Source organism: Panulirus ornatus, chromosome 53, assembly GCF_036320965.1.
Source record: "Panulirus ornatus isolate Po-2019 chromosome 53, ASM3632096v1, whole genome shotgun sequence".
Taxonomy (NCBI): Eukaryota; Metazoa; Arthropoda; class Malacostraca; order Decapoda; family Palinuridae; genus Panulirus; species Panulirus ornatus.
In genome coordinates this window covers 4,665,461-4,681,444 of record NC_092276.1, presented here as the reverse complement: position 1 = coordinate 4,681,444, position 15,984 = coordinate 4,665,461, and positions in this window count along the sequence as shown.

Here is a 15,984-nt window from a genome sequence, read left to right as displayed (position 1 = left end):
CCGAAGTATATGGTAACGCCATCAACTTCCCCATTTACATATGACAAGCGCTACTGATATTTCCAGTAAACTTAATTCACACAAATCTGAAAGTCAGATGAGGCTACAGATGTGAATGATGAATATTGGAAAAGTCTTACAAAAGACTAAGTTCTGAAAGCCATTAGATTTAGGAGACTAAACCGTATTGGAATGATCAAAATACTTTGCGTATAGAGCTGCAGAAAATACAGATCGTGGTGAGGGTGTGGTATACTGTCAGGATATTTTGATATATGAAGTCTGGTGTGCTTGCATGACATTCTGACAACCAAGCAGGATAGTGATACGCTTGATGTTACAATGGAGGGGTTTACATGTACGTGGTACAGTGAAGTGGTTTACAGAAGTGATACACCGGAATAGTTTACAGGAAAGTGGTACATCGGAATGATGGTCAGGGGAAGCGGCATAAAGGATTGGTAAGTGGTAAACTGAACTGGCTTACAGTTAAGTGGTACTGTAATGGTCTCCAGGTAAAGGTTACACTGGAATGGTTTACAAGTAAGTGGTTCACTGGACTGGTTTACAGTAGTAAGATTCTGGTATTCCACCTTGGCTGTCAGGTATACGTGGTCCAAGATGATATTTATTCAAGTCGTCAAACTCCTTCCTCCTCCTGGTCTGCTTCCAAACATACCTACGTTATCGCTGTTTATGCTGAGCTGAGCATCACTAAAATCCACACACACGCAAATGTTGGGTACATTCCCGTGTGTGTGTGTGTGTGTGTGTGTGTGTGTGTGTGTGTGTGTGTGTGTGTGTGTGTGTGTGTGTAAGTGTGTATGCTAACACATATTTGCAATGACCCATTTGTACAGTACAGGGAGGGTGTTCTAAACTCGTTGGGCCCCATCTCTTGAACTTTCTCTATCATACAACATTTTCAACCTCTTCCTCGGGTGTAAGTCACACTTTCATTCGCAAAAATAGTCAGGTATGAGTTCACTCCTCCAATCCGAATATTTACGGTACACACATAGAGAGGAAAGCAATGGTCCCAGAACAGAACCCTGCAGCACGCCAACCGGAGGATCCTCTGAGATGCGTTCTTTGTTTCCTTTCACTAAAATCGTTTCCCATCCATCAGAGTCTCCTCCTTATTAATTCCTGGATGATTTCTGACTGTCCAGGTACACACGGTCTACCCATCCACCCCTTTTGTCTTACATGTGGTTCATACTCTCATAGTCTTAATGGTCTGTTACTCATAAGCCCTTCCTTGGACCCATGCTGTCTCTCGCTTGGATAATTCCTCCTCTGCAGGTGTGTGTGTGTGTGTGTGTGTGTGTATGTGTGTGTGTGTGTGTGTGTGTGTGTGTGTGTGTGTGTGTGTGTGTGTCAGAACGTGTAACGTTCACATGATTGCTTTACATAATACACTAACACAGTCTACAGCATAAACAGACGTTTCACTAGAGCAGACTTCGCCTGAGCTTCAGTCAGACGTCGGCTGTACGTGAGGAAACTATATAAACCAATGATAATAAAAAGAATATGATTATAATTAACTCTAAGACAGCCGTTCATGTTGGGGTTGTGTGTGTAGTGTAGTGTAGTCTGGTTGGCTGGTGCTCATTACCAAGGCTGATGCTTCTTCTGCCTCACTATGATGTGCTTGCAATCAACGCTGGGATCAGCAATCACATTGCCTGTGCAAAGGGATATCAGTGATGCATGAAATCATTCTTACGAGGAAAAAAAAAGTCGGGGTGAAAATTTTTAACCTGGCCACGTTATACATATCTGTTGCTATACAATGCTTATATATATATATATATATATATATATATATATATATATATATATATATATATATATATATATATATATATATATATATATATATATGAGTGTGTGTGTGTATGTGTATGTATGTATTCTCATTTCGTTTTGTTTCTTCTTCTACAATGAATATAAGTATTAAGTCTTGCTCACGGTAGCGATTTGAATATTATTTTACGGTCACAACCTAACAAGAACTGTATGAAAAAATGGTTGACCTTTATTTGCATACGTGACTAGCCAATCAAATGAGCTTCATGGCTATGCATAAACTAACTGCAAAATTATGAAGATGATTTATCAGACCATTGGAAAATAAAGCGTTTAGATAACATTTTGATATGTGATGTCTCAACATTTACAGAAACACATGTTTATAGCCACACACACACACACACACACACACACACACACACACACCCACACCCACACTTCCCAGATTCATAAGATAGGCCTCGAACACCGGAACGCATAACTTTTCTTGGCGGACCTTTACAAGGTCTTATGCTTTTTGTATAAGGTTCGAGTGTAAAAGAATTATTCACGTGGGATAAAAAGATCTTTTAGAAACTGTTATTATGTTACGTTTGACAGCTGTCCTAATTATCTTGTGATTCACATTTCATTTTCCTGTATTACGAAAGTTTCTTGCAAAAAAAAGTCTTTCCATTGATTATGTGACTCTACTCGAGGGTAACTTAACAGATATCTCTTTCATTTGAATCAGATTCGGCGTCAGAAGGTAAGATACACTGCCACCATCGCTTCGCAGAGAAGACTGTGGAAGTAAAATCATTTTCACGCAACATATCTTCGTAAGGAAAGACCATGATTACCTTGAGAATATATGTGAAACCAGAGTTGGGTCAGAGGACTCTAGTAGCTAAACACCCGGGTACCAGCCATCAAACCTGAGAGACCTAAACACATTATGATGTTCTGGATCATAGGGTAGAGTGGGTCGTGGAAGGATGCCAAGATGGACGGACATAACAAATGGACAGAATAACAGAGCCAACCCTATCCCCTCCCACAAGCGGTAAGGGCTATAAGCACTTCATGATTTATAAAAGTAAGAAACCCGCATCTTACATATATTCCTTTCTACTTGTACTTCATCCTCTTCCTGTGAGCGTATTGTAATCGACCCCGCGTTTCTCTCTCTCTCTCTCTCTCTCTCTCTCTCTCTCTCTCTCTCTCTCTCTCTCTCTCTCTCTCTCTCTTAATATCTCGGTGCTTGCGTGTCTGTACAAACGTGTGCCCACAGCACGCCTCTACGTATTTACATAGAAGTGCATGCAAACGCTCATGCTGGCATCAGTAGCCAAGAAAATTATGATTTTATGTCCACGAGAGTCTTTATAGCAACCCGGACGAACATGCAAGCATTCGTCAACGTTCATGACCTTGTGGGTCGCGGGTATGCACAGCATCAGAGCTCCTCGTCATTCATGAGATGCATTAATCACAAATGTTTTTGCATGAATGACATTTCATGACTAGTGAACGACTGTTGCCATAATGTAACAGTTACCTCGGTTTTGGGGCTGAGGTGAGGGGTTGGAGGTCCAGATTCCACAGCTACGTTTGTCAGAGTTCACTGACTCATAACTTAATTGGAAGATGAAATACACAAGTCAATAACTGACAAGAATATCTTCCGAACATCTCAAGGAATCAGGCTCCATATACGTCGGTGACATCTATAGGATAAGTAGGAGAGGTCTAGTAAAGGCAAAGGACCATACAGGACCCGACGCAGGGGTAGTCTGGGCACTGTGAGGTATTCCTCAGTACTCCTACGTATTCCTATCACGGCTGATGAATGTATGGCATAGAAGGCATCCTTGGTAATGATGATATCAGCAGTTTCTGGTCACTAACTAAACACATCATCGAAACCAAGCAACCAAAAGAGAAATACAATAACAAAGAAAAGGTAAAAGATTAAAGAGTGACGATAAAGAGTTGTAAGGCTTAGCAGCGTAGAGAAAGTACCAGATTTCACAACAGCCCATCCATCAGTTGAAAACGTCCACACATTAATCATGTGTGGATACAGACACCCCGAGTCGTGATGTGTGCAGGCTATGTGGATAAAGACATCCCGAGCAGGGACTGTGTGTGGCTCTGAGGGTCAACTGGATAAGTATATCCATGGCAGTTCCAAAGTAGGTTTTAAAAGTGAACTGAATATATATCCATGTTGACGCCTTAATCAATATTATATATATATATATATATATATATATATATATATATATATATATATATATATATATATATATATATATATATATATTGGAAAGGATCACAATCTTGCGCATGATCAAGTATATTCCCATGAGTCCATGGAGAAAATGAAACACGATAGTTCTCAAGTGCACTTTCGTGTAATAATCACATCATGGGAGATACAAGAAAGAAATATAACAGTCAGTTGATATACAACGAAGAGACGTATTAGTCAATATAAACCAAATTCTTATTTGTATTTATCCATTTTCTCAGTTTTCAAGCATCCAATGAATGATTAAAAGTTAACCATTGAAAACAAAGACAAGTAGACAACCCTGGGCACTGAAATCATCAAGGTCTTGGGTTGGAATGAAGGAGGGGAATATAAATACAGCAGCTGGACTAAGACTGTCTACTGACGTGTATCACTCCTCGGCCATAGCCGAAGTCAAGATCTATTATTTGTGAAGACAACGCACACGATGACCAGTGACACTTGTTCCATTCTCTGCGTATTGATCCAAAGGCGTAGTCTTGGAAGGTATGAAACTGGCAAAGAAAATCTCAGAAAAATCTGGAAACACAGGTAAAATTCACTGCTTACTTTTAGTTCAACAAATGTTCAACTTGTATATGATGAACTGACAGACACGTACCCATGGCTATATCATTCAACAGGTAATCTGAAAACTTTCTGAACTACAGGTAAAACAGTGAATTCCGGACTTTTGCCACACCTTGTAGAGAGGTACGAGTGAAAGGCACTTTCTTCAGTATGAAAAACATATAAGAAGAACCTACACAGGCTATGTTTTGTGTGACTAATGTTTGCCAGTAAGTTTTCATGCGGGACTGAATGATATGTTTTCTTAATATCTACAAAGATGACATCAACCGTTTTATTCTCATCGTACGTGTTGATCATATCACGAAAGAAATTAAGCAGTTAGGTGAGACACGAAAGATAGCGTATAAAAGCATGCCAAGAATCATTAATCAAATGGTGATCATTTGCATTATCACGATGTATTGCTTATATAACACATGTAGTACGAGAAAGAAACACAGGGAAGTTTGGAAAAAAGGATGAACATTTAGCGTATGACATAAAAAAAATACTAGGCAGAACTTAGAAAACGCAGAGACCACTCACTTTGTCTTAAAACAATATAATCAAATTTGTAACATTGTGTTTGAATCTCAAGTCGCGTGTATCGTATATCAAATAAGACAAACTTAATATTCATGTGGCCAGTCAACGATGATTCTATGTTATCAAAATACCTTATATCTTGATATAATACTATACCCCTTAGAGACAAACAGAATCCATGAAACACTAACATACTCTCATGAAGAAATAATCTACATTTACAAGCCAGATCTTTTCCCTGGGGATAGGGGAAGAAAAACTACTACTTCCCACGTATCTCCTGCGTGTCGTAGAAGGCAACAAAGAGGGATGAAAGCGATGGGCTTAAAACACTTGCTTCCTTTATTACCACTTTCTAAATGTATGAAGAGAAGGAGCTAAGTGAGAATATTTCTCTCGAAGGCTCAGTCTCTAATTCTACCTCGCTAAGAAGGGACAATACAAGAAGATACAAAAAAGACAGAGAAGAAGACAGGGCAAGACCCATCTATTACACAGCAAGACACAGACAGACATCAGGGACACAGACGGGTAATGACAGACACACGAGTCATCCAGCGTGGACACTAAGGAAGGCCCTGGGGTGAGTTCGTCCGCATCAGGCCATCTAATAACACTGTAGGAGACACCAAAGAAGGTCGACGTCAATCTCCCACTCGCTACACTGCCTCCAACACCCAACTTCAAGAATTAAAGAGTAAATTGTTGAGTCTTGTACCGTCTGTGGGGAGTGTGGGAGGATGTAGACGAAGGTAGAGGAAAGGAGTAGGTGGAGAGGGACCCATGGAGAGAGGAATGAGAGGGTGAAGTGCAAGACAAGTCATACAACACAAGAAAAGATGACGAGAGAGAGAGAGAGAGAGAGAGAGAGAGAGAGAGAGAGAGAGAGAGAGAGAGAGAGAGAGAGAGAGAGAGAGAAAGGTGGTGTAGGACTCAGCATGGCATGAGAAAATCTCCAAGTGTTGTAGAACCCTCGTCTCACAAGCATCCCAGGAGATGATGAAGCTCATATTATTGCCAAACCCTAACTAGAGAAGTTATCGAACACAACGCTGAGTCGTCAACTAAGTTTTAAAACTGTGATCAGGAGAGAACTCGCAGATGAATATGAAACAAGTACAAGAGAGCGATAAATTGCGGATTCTAATTTCCATCACAAAAAAGGTGTCAATTTTAACACGTGCATGAAGGAAGTAAGAAAATCAGTAGACTACAAGATGGTGCCACTGCCACATCAAGGCTACGTTATAGGTGGTGTTGGTGCGTTAGCAGCCGGGGAAATGTTCATCGTATGAATTGTAAAGCGTTTGGACGGAGATCTGCACTCAAACCAAAACATTATGTCTTACAGTATGATGAAACTTAATCTTTTAGTCAGATCTAAATAAACCTTGTAAGGAATGGCACTACACCTTATTGTTAATAGGAAGATACATGAGTTTTTTAGATTATATCCATTAAGTGAATGAGTCTGCCATAAGACTTAGTATGTAAGCTGATGTAATGAGTCTACTTTGTAACATAAAACGCAATAATTGTCTACCTACTAGAATCTGACAAAGACCCTTTGTGACCTGTGTAATCCTTCTGCTCTACCGCTCACAGGATAAGCATGGCTGCCACAATAGACTAACCGCTGACAGCGGCAAAACAAAACTCACAATAGAGGCGACGGAAAACTGATGATGATGAGAGAGGCAAGGAGGAAACGTTGAAGGAAGAAACGCCGATAAAAGCAGAAGGAAGAGAGGGAGAGAAACGTGGAGAGGGAGGGACAAGGGAGCAGGCATGAATACGGTGAATGTATGCGGTACATTCTACTACCCAGGCTAGGCTGTGGCACGGACTGATGGGGTAGATATTGCTGACCATTAAACACGCACGCTGATCAACAACATCTTAGGCCAGTCACGCAACCCTGCCTCCTCGCCAGATCATACGCTACACACCGTTAATTAGGGGAGCCAACAAAACCCCACACGCATTAATTAAGAACCAGTAGATATGAACACGCTGAATACTACCCACCTTGAAAAAAAGGGAAGGTTTCTTCTTAAACAAACATCACAGACTCACAATTATCACATTAAGATACTTTCCACCATGTCTATTTAAAGTCCACTAAGTTCAAACATAAGTAGATGTTAGTCTAATGCCAAATCCTAGACAGTTAACGCATCCTTCCATAGCTTACACACCCTCAACCATTCTCTAAGAACTCGTCCCTATCCTATACTCTTCCAAGGATTGCAGGCCTATCTCTCTATCTCTATGACTTTTTTAGTTATTCCCTCACTCGAAGGTTAATTCACAATGACCTCTTGTCCTTCGTTTATTGTCTTCAGACAGATTCAACTACTCCAGTCGGATTTGTCTAGTGTTCGCCAATAACGAAGATGCTTTTCTTCATCAGTCAAGTTTCCACAGATGTCCCAGATCTGATGATTTATGACCGTATCTTTTGGCATGTCTGATTAAGGAGCAAACAGCAAGTGTGTCGTCAGATTCCGTAGATTTTACCCAGGTATGGCTGAAAGCCACTCCTGTATACCTTCCTTCACCCCACACACACACACACACACACACACACACACACACACACTAAGATGCCAGTAACAATGCTGGATATAAATTCTAGAAGAAGAAGGAGAGGATGAAGGCTGGCAGATGTGCCGACCAGCGTCCAACTTGTTAAACTTAGTTGAAACACACCTGAGGTTCTCTCAGTGGCCAACACAAGGGGGAAAAATTGGCCGCTCTGGTCCTGGGGAAGCCAGGGGGTTTGAGAAGTCTGTGGTGTTAACTAAGGGGAAAGTTAGCATGGCAAGAAAATTCATTATTTCCCAAAGGTTGTGTTGTATATTAAACGTTCAGAACGAAAGAGCGTTCTCTCGATTGTTGATGTGTATGATAGATTGATCTTTCAATAAATGATTTCTCTGAATAATGACGATATGGGAAAGATAAATGACAAAAGACCTGATGGTCTATGATGAAGTAATCTGTCGATAGACAGTAATAATTAATGGAACTCTTAATCTTCATAGACAGCAACATGATATTAGTAAAGCAGAAGGCTCCTTATATTCCTAGTTCTGTACAGGATAATACGACATATACCTCCTATAGTTCACAGCTGACTCGTAGCCAGACCTATTCACCTTTTTTCTATATTCATGAATGACAAAAGTAAAAGTGTTATGGGTCACTGGAAGCCTACGAGCACTTCAGTCCACCTCTGCTAAACATTAGGTGATTGACATGATAACAAAGTGAAGTCTCTTACATAAAAACGTGTAAGGTTCAGTTGTTTTCATGTTAAAAACAGTTACGAAATAGGGAGACCTTTCCTGCGCGCGAGTGTTAACTAAGTTATAGCTGATGTACCGATTTAATTAACGCAATGCAAATCTTCATAGTAAAGAAATTATCAAACTCTCAAAGTCTGTCTAAGTTCTATATTCCTCACTACAGTGAAGTCTGGTAACTCTTGCCTGCTGTATCACTGACCGCTGTTTAATAATCTTTTTCACAACTTTTTCATAATCTCATTCATTTACTCTTCATAACATTTGCTTTTCCAACTCGTCCTATCCTTTGTCTATATTTCGTGTTTATTCAAAACCTGTTCTACATGATTTTATTTAGTTCGTCCTAAAACTTATTTCTTCCTTCCATTTTCTTCAGGTTTCTACGTCTTCGTCCGTCATTGGTCATTCCACACATTCGCTGTCTCTCATTTCATCATTTCCAATTCAATATCAGTCTTAATCCCCCACCAGCTTTATTCTGAACTCTATGGTGTTTCGAAATCACTGTACATATCAAAGGTAAACTTTCCATCTGTGTGTGTGTGTGTGTGTGTGAGAGAGAGAGAGAGAGAGAGAGAGAGAGAGAGAGAGAGAGAGAGAGAGAGAGAGAGAGAGAGAGAGAGAGAGAGAGAGAGAGAGACAGAGATTGTGAGCTTGTAAGCACATTTGTGTGTGAATGTGTGCTTCATATGCCTCTGCGTGTGTGTGTTTTAGCATGTTTTTGTGCGCGTGTGGATGTATGTGTTTACTAGTCACAGGGAGAGAATTTTACACTCGTTGTCCCGTCGCTTAACCTTATGTGTGTGTATATATATATATATATATATATATATATATATATATATATATATATATATATATATATATATATATATATATACCGTGTCTTTATAGCTATGTATGGATTCACACATACACGCCAGTCTAAGCTAAGTAACTATTTATCAACCTGCCCGCGGGGGAAGATGAACACCTGGGTTGGATGTACGCAGACTGGCACGCCCAAGATTCGAACCCTTGCAGGTCAGGCCTCGGGCTGACCCTTGCTAACTCATGGTTAGTAACGATAAGCACTATACAACGGAGGCTAGTGTCTGCTAAATTTTAGTACCTGTGAAGAAAACACAGTGGACCTTAACCTCGATGTTACTAATGTTACAGAACTAAGAAAGGAACATATCTGTCTAGCAGCAGGAGCAGCAACAGAAGCAGCAACAAAGCTCGTCATAAGAGAGAAGCTTCACCAATATTGTATGAGCTTTTAGAAGCCGCACCTGGCGAGGTCTTCCACGTGTCTACCTGTAACACAATATCTTCCATTGGTCGTCTTTGTCAGTGGGATGAACGACCTTTGCCTCTGTCCTTCACCATTTGTCTTTCCGAAGCTCTATAACATCTTATGTATACCTTCTTTCTCTTCACTGTTTCTCTGTTCATAACCTTTTGGCTCTCCCTTTCTCCCTTTTATTCCCGTTCTCTCTCTCTCTCTCTCTCCATCTTTTTCTTTTCTCGAAGCAGTCTTCTTTAAATAAATGTCATATGCATATCTTTTTTCCTTCTTACATTGTATCATCTACTCTCCTCCTCTCTTTTTATTCTCTTTCCTCTTTCTTTCTACTTTTCTCTCATATTGTTCTATCGTTACTCTCTTTCCTTTGTCTCTTTTATTCTCCTCTTTCTTCTTTCCCACTTCTCCTCCCCTCTCAGCGCCCCCTCATGGTACACAATGATTTATCATGCACACGAGGAGAATGGAGTGGTGGAGGGAAGTTGAAGGGGGAGTGGGGAGCTTTGATGGGAGGGGGTTGGGGGTGTTGGAGGCAGTGCATAAAATCTACATTATATATATATATATATATATATATATATATATATATATATATATATATATATATATATATATATATATACATAAATATACATACTCTAGTACAAGTCCAGCATTGATATCAGACACTAGAGGCATTTTTTCGGTCCATGTTTTATCTTTCAAATGTACTTTTTCCTGGTAACATTTGGGTGGATTTTCTTTTAGTCTTCCGTACATCATTATTAATCTATCTGTAATAATGAAAACGTAAACAAAGGCGGATTCTCAAAGGTTGCCAGACATAAACTGTCGCAGCTGAGGCCAAAATGAGATGAAAGAGAATCCAATTTGTCAAAGATGAAGATAAAACAGTGAAGAATTACTCCTTATCCTGAGCTGTCATGCATTTGGAAATTCATCTTTGTCTCTCCCTCTTCTTTCTCTAACATTCTCTCCGTTTCATTATTTACCTTAAGGTATCCGTCGGGGTACCAGAGGGAGAGAAGACCTACTGGAAGACCAAGGATAAGATGGCCCGGCAGTTTACAGTCAACCCTAAACTGGCAGATCAGTCAGACATCGTTGGTAGAGACTGATAGAATGGTTCTCCCAGGGTTACGCATAGGTAGGCTACAAAACACACACAGGAGAGGATGCATTACGAACAAACATATACTGAAGGTTTTAAAGCTACAAAAGAAAATTCTCTTCAAATAGTTACCTCAGTAAAGTGAGACGAAGTTAAGACAAAGTGTTGCGGATGTAATGTGAGGTTATAGTCAAAAGAAAACTTAAAATACTCTCGTTTAGGCTTTTCAGAAATCAACGCACAGATACAATAATTATTTCATTAATATATTATGATTTCCTCAACTTTTTCATTTCAGTGTAAATTGTAAGTAATTATGGGACATAAATCTCCATCAAGACATAAGTTCAGAGTGAGAAAAATGCGAAATACGGCTTGCTTAATTCTGTGCTTCGTGCATGAGCTGGGAAAGAATAAAGAATTTGAGATACAGAGAAGAGAAGATAAATCATGGAATATATTGTTGGTGTCAGAGAGAGAGACGCAGAGCAGCCATCACTCTGTGTGTGCGTGTGTGTGTGTGTGTGTGTGTGTGTGTGTGTGTGTGTGTGTGTAGAGAGAGAGAGAGAGAGAGAGAGAGAGAGAGAGAGAGAGAGAGAGAGAGAGAGAGAGAGAGAGAGAGATTAATCCATAGACAATAACGTCAAGGATCTGTTTACTATCTCTGGTGATACAACATGCTGTTCCTGTGTTTGCGATGTTGATCGTGTTTACGTCCTGCTTCACTACACCTGACTGACGCAAACAACATATATATATATATATATATATATATATATATATATATATATATATATATATATATATATATATATATATATATATATAACCGCGAGGAAAAAGTCACGTGTGGCAAGGCTATATCCTCGTCAGGTGACTAAACAGAGGACAGTCTGGTCAGAGAACTTGTCGCTTCAAAGGAGTTCCTCCAGTTAATTCTATCCCGTGCACGCCTCTCTCACTCTTGAGTGCTCAGGCCTCGATACCCTAAACCGTCCTTCACTCCGTCTCTCCATTTCCTTCTCGGTCTCCCCCTCCTCTTTCCTCCATCCACACCCAACGAAGATTCTTTTCCGCTCATCCTCTCCACATTTTGGAACCACTTTAGCACATCCTGGTCAGTTCTCTAAGCTAGTTTACTCTTACTAACATAAATCTCTATCATATTATAAATCTATTAAGCGATCAACCAGCCTCGCATCACATTTTGTCCTTGGGCATTTAATCATCAATACGTCTAACTTCTTATTTCCTATTGAAGTATTAGATCCAAACATTACTGTCGGGACTGAAATACCTTAAAACATACTCACTTTTGTCCGAGGAGACAATGAGCTCTCTTTCCACACATTGTTCACTATATCCAGAATATACAGCCCCCTCTCCCACCCTATGACTCACTTCAGCCTCCATAGTTCCACCCGCGGCCATGTTCACTCCCACGTACCAAAAGCATTCCACCTCCTCCAGGTCTTCCCCATTGTAGCTTAGCCTCAAACCATCGCGTCTCACATCAGTACTTGATGTCGTCTCCTTACTTTTGTTCACATTTACCTTCAACTTTTTACTTTCGCATATTTTCCCAAACATTTTCATCAGCTACTGAAGTTTCTCTCTCGAGCATGCCACCAGTACAGTATCATTTGCAAACAGCGACTGATTCTCTTCCCCTAATCTACTAAGAACCTGCCTCTCGTCCTTAGATCCATGCGTCTACCTCCCTCACTACTTCATCCATTAACAGATTTAACGACCACAGTAACTTCACACACCCTTCATGCAGACTCACTTTCACCGAGAACCACTTAACCTCCTCCCTCCCTCCTCGCACTCATGCTATAATCTCTCGGTAAAATCTCCTCAATGCATTTAATTACTTTTAATCTATTTCTGATATTCGCACATTCCATAAGGTCTCTCTCTCTCTCAAATTCATCATACGCTTCCTCAAGAACAATAAACGCCACACGCAATCTACTATCTTTCTACAAATATTTCTCACGCAATTTCTTCACAATAAACGTCTTGAGCTATCATGCGTCCTGTAGTCAGAGATGCCGTACATGTCACCACCTCAATCCCCACTCTCTCATTGTTATATATATATATATATATATATATATATATATATATATATATATTTTTTTTTTTTTTTTTTTTTTTATACTTTGTCGCTGTCTCCCGCGTTTGCGAGGTAGCGCAAGGAAACAGACGAAAGAAATGGCCCAACCCCCCCCATACACATGTACATACACACGTCCACACACACAAATATACATACCTACACAGCTTTCCATGGTTTACCCCGGACGCTTCACATGCCTTGATTCAATCCACTGACAGCACGTCAACCCCTGTATACCACATCGCTCCAATTCACTCTATTCCTTGCCCTCCTTTCACCCTCCTGCATGTTCAGGCCCCGATCACACAAAATCTTTTTCACTCCATCTTTCCACCTCCAATTTGGTCTCCCTCTTCTCCTCGTTCCCTCCACCTCCGACACATATATCCTCTTGGTCAATCTTTCCTCACTCATTCTCTCCATGTGCCCAAACCATTTTAAAACACCCTCTTCTGCTCTCTCAACCACGCTCTTTTTATTTCCACACATCTCTCTTACCCTTACGTTACTTACTCGATCAAACCACCTCACACCACACATTGTCCTCAAACATCTCATTTCCAGCACATCCATCCTCCTGCGCACAACTCTATCCATAGCCCACGCCTCGCAACCATACAACATTGTTGGAACCACTATTCCTTCAAACATACCCATTTTTGCTTTCCGGGATAATGTTCTCGACTTCCACACATTTTTCAAGGCTCCCAAAATTTTCGCCCCCTCCCCCACCCTATGATCCACTTCCGCTTCCATGGTTCCATCCGCTGACAGATCCACTCCAAGATATCTAAAACACTTCACTTCCTCCAGTTTTTCACCATTCAAACTCACCTCCCAATTGACTTGACCCTCAACCCTACTGTACCTAATAACCTTGCTCTTATTCACATTTACTCTTAACTTTCTTCTTCCACACACTTTACCAAACTCCGTCACCAGCTTCTGCAGTTTCTCACATGAATCCGCCACCAGCGCTGTATCATCAGCGAACAACAACTGACTCACTTCCCAAGCTCTCTCATCCCCAACAGACTTCATACTTGCCCCTCTTTCCAAGACTCTTGCATTCACCTCCCTAACAACCCCATCCATAAACAAATTAAACAACCATGGAGACATCACACACCCCTGCCGCAAACCTACATTCACTGAGAACCAATCACTTTCCTCTCTTCCTACACGTACACATGCCTTACATCCTCGATAAAAACTTTTCACTGCTTCTAACAACTTGCCTCCCACACCATATATTCTTAATACCTTCCACAGAGCATCTCTATCAACTCTATCATATGCCTTCTCCAGATCCATAAATGCTACATACAAATCCATTTGCTTTTCTAAGTATATATATATAAGTATATATATATAAGTATATATATATATATATATATATATATATATATATATATATATATATATATACATACATAACAATGTGAAAAAACAACTACCTACACAACTAAAAACGTCAAAAAAATTGCAACAACAATTTCCATTTGGATCATAATGAGAAAATTCGCCAGAGTAATTGTTATGGCAACAATATTGCTGATGAATGACCAAGGGGAGTGTCACGGACCCTCGCTGTTTTACTGCTGTTAATTCGACTAATTTGTCTTTGTGTCGGTATGTCGTTGTAAGTAATCCTTTGCACATCACATTTTAATGCTCTCCTGTTGCTGCTAATGGTCTGGCTCCCCCCCAGTACCACGATAATTGTGGCAGGGAGGAAAAAAATATTTCCAATGCACTGCACTTTTCCTTGACTGTAAAAAACCAATATGGATCCTTCCGGATGAGATATATCTGGTGCACATTCGAGTATACGTCACCATTTAGGAAAGCATGCATGCCATGGCACATCGGGAGAAGCATGCGAACAGCGTCTTCAGGAGCAGACTAATGGCAGCACAAACGACCAACGCTTGATCTCAGTTTCCTCCAATATTGTGCGGCCATCCGGCAAGCATTTCTGGGAACTCGGCTTATACGCAACCCCTGGTGAAGTATATGTACCCTCTCATCCGATTACAGACAGGGTCTTAGAAAGACCACTCCCTTACCAGGGGGTTAAAAAGGTTGCTACAATATATCGCTGCCTGTGAATGGATACAGTATTGCTCGCTGGTACATGGGAAAGGTAAAGAACAAAAGACCTGATGGTATATGACGAGGTTATCTGCTGGAGGACGGTACATGGAAGGGACGGATAACAGAGGGCCTGATGGTCTGTGACAAAGTTATCTGCCGAAGGACAGTGCAGGGGATGGACGGATAACAAAAGGCCTGATGGTTTATGACGAGGTTATCTGCTAGAGGACAATGCAAGGGAAGAACAGATAACAGAAGACCCGATGGTCTATGACGAGGATAATTGTCTGCTGGAGGACAATAGAAGAAAAGGACAGATAACAGAAGACCTGATGGTCTATGACGAGGATAACTGTCTGCTGGAGACCAGCATATGTGGACAGATAACAGATAATAATATCCTAAATTCCTGATCATTATACATGGAGGCAGGATATCGTCATATCATTAAACTATAGTATCTCTGGTAATACCCCTCCACATTAAGCTGAGTCTATTCCTCTCTGCGTATACTCAGAGCTTACCTATAACCAAAGTAGTGCGAGAGTGTGTGGTTGAAACGTTGTTTTGCTAATATTTTAGACCAACCAAACAAATTCCACTTCTTGTACTCCTTCCAGTGAAACTCATACAACTGCTGGCATTAAACCTTTAGGCACGACGGTGCGATTTTTCAACACGACGTAACGACCTTTGGCCACGACGGCAAGATTTTTCATCAAGACGGAACGACCTTTGAGCACGACGTTAAGACTCATTAAGCACAATAAAACCCTTGAACACCACGATTAGATCCTTGAGTACGACAGTACGATTCTTCAACACGACGGTACGACC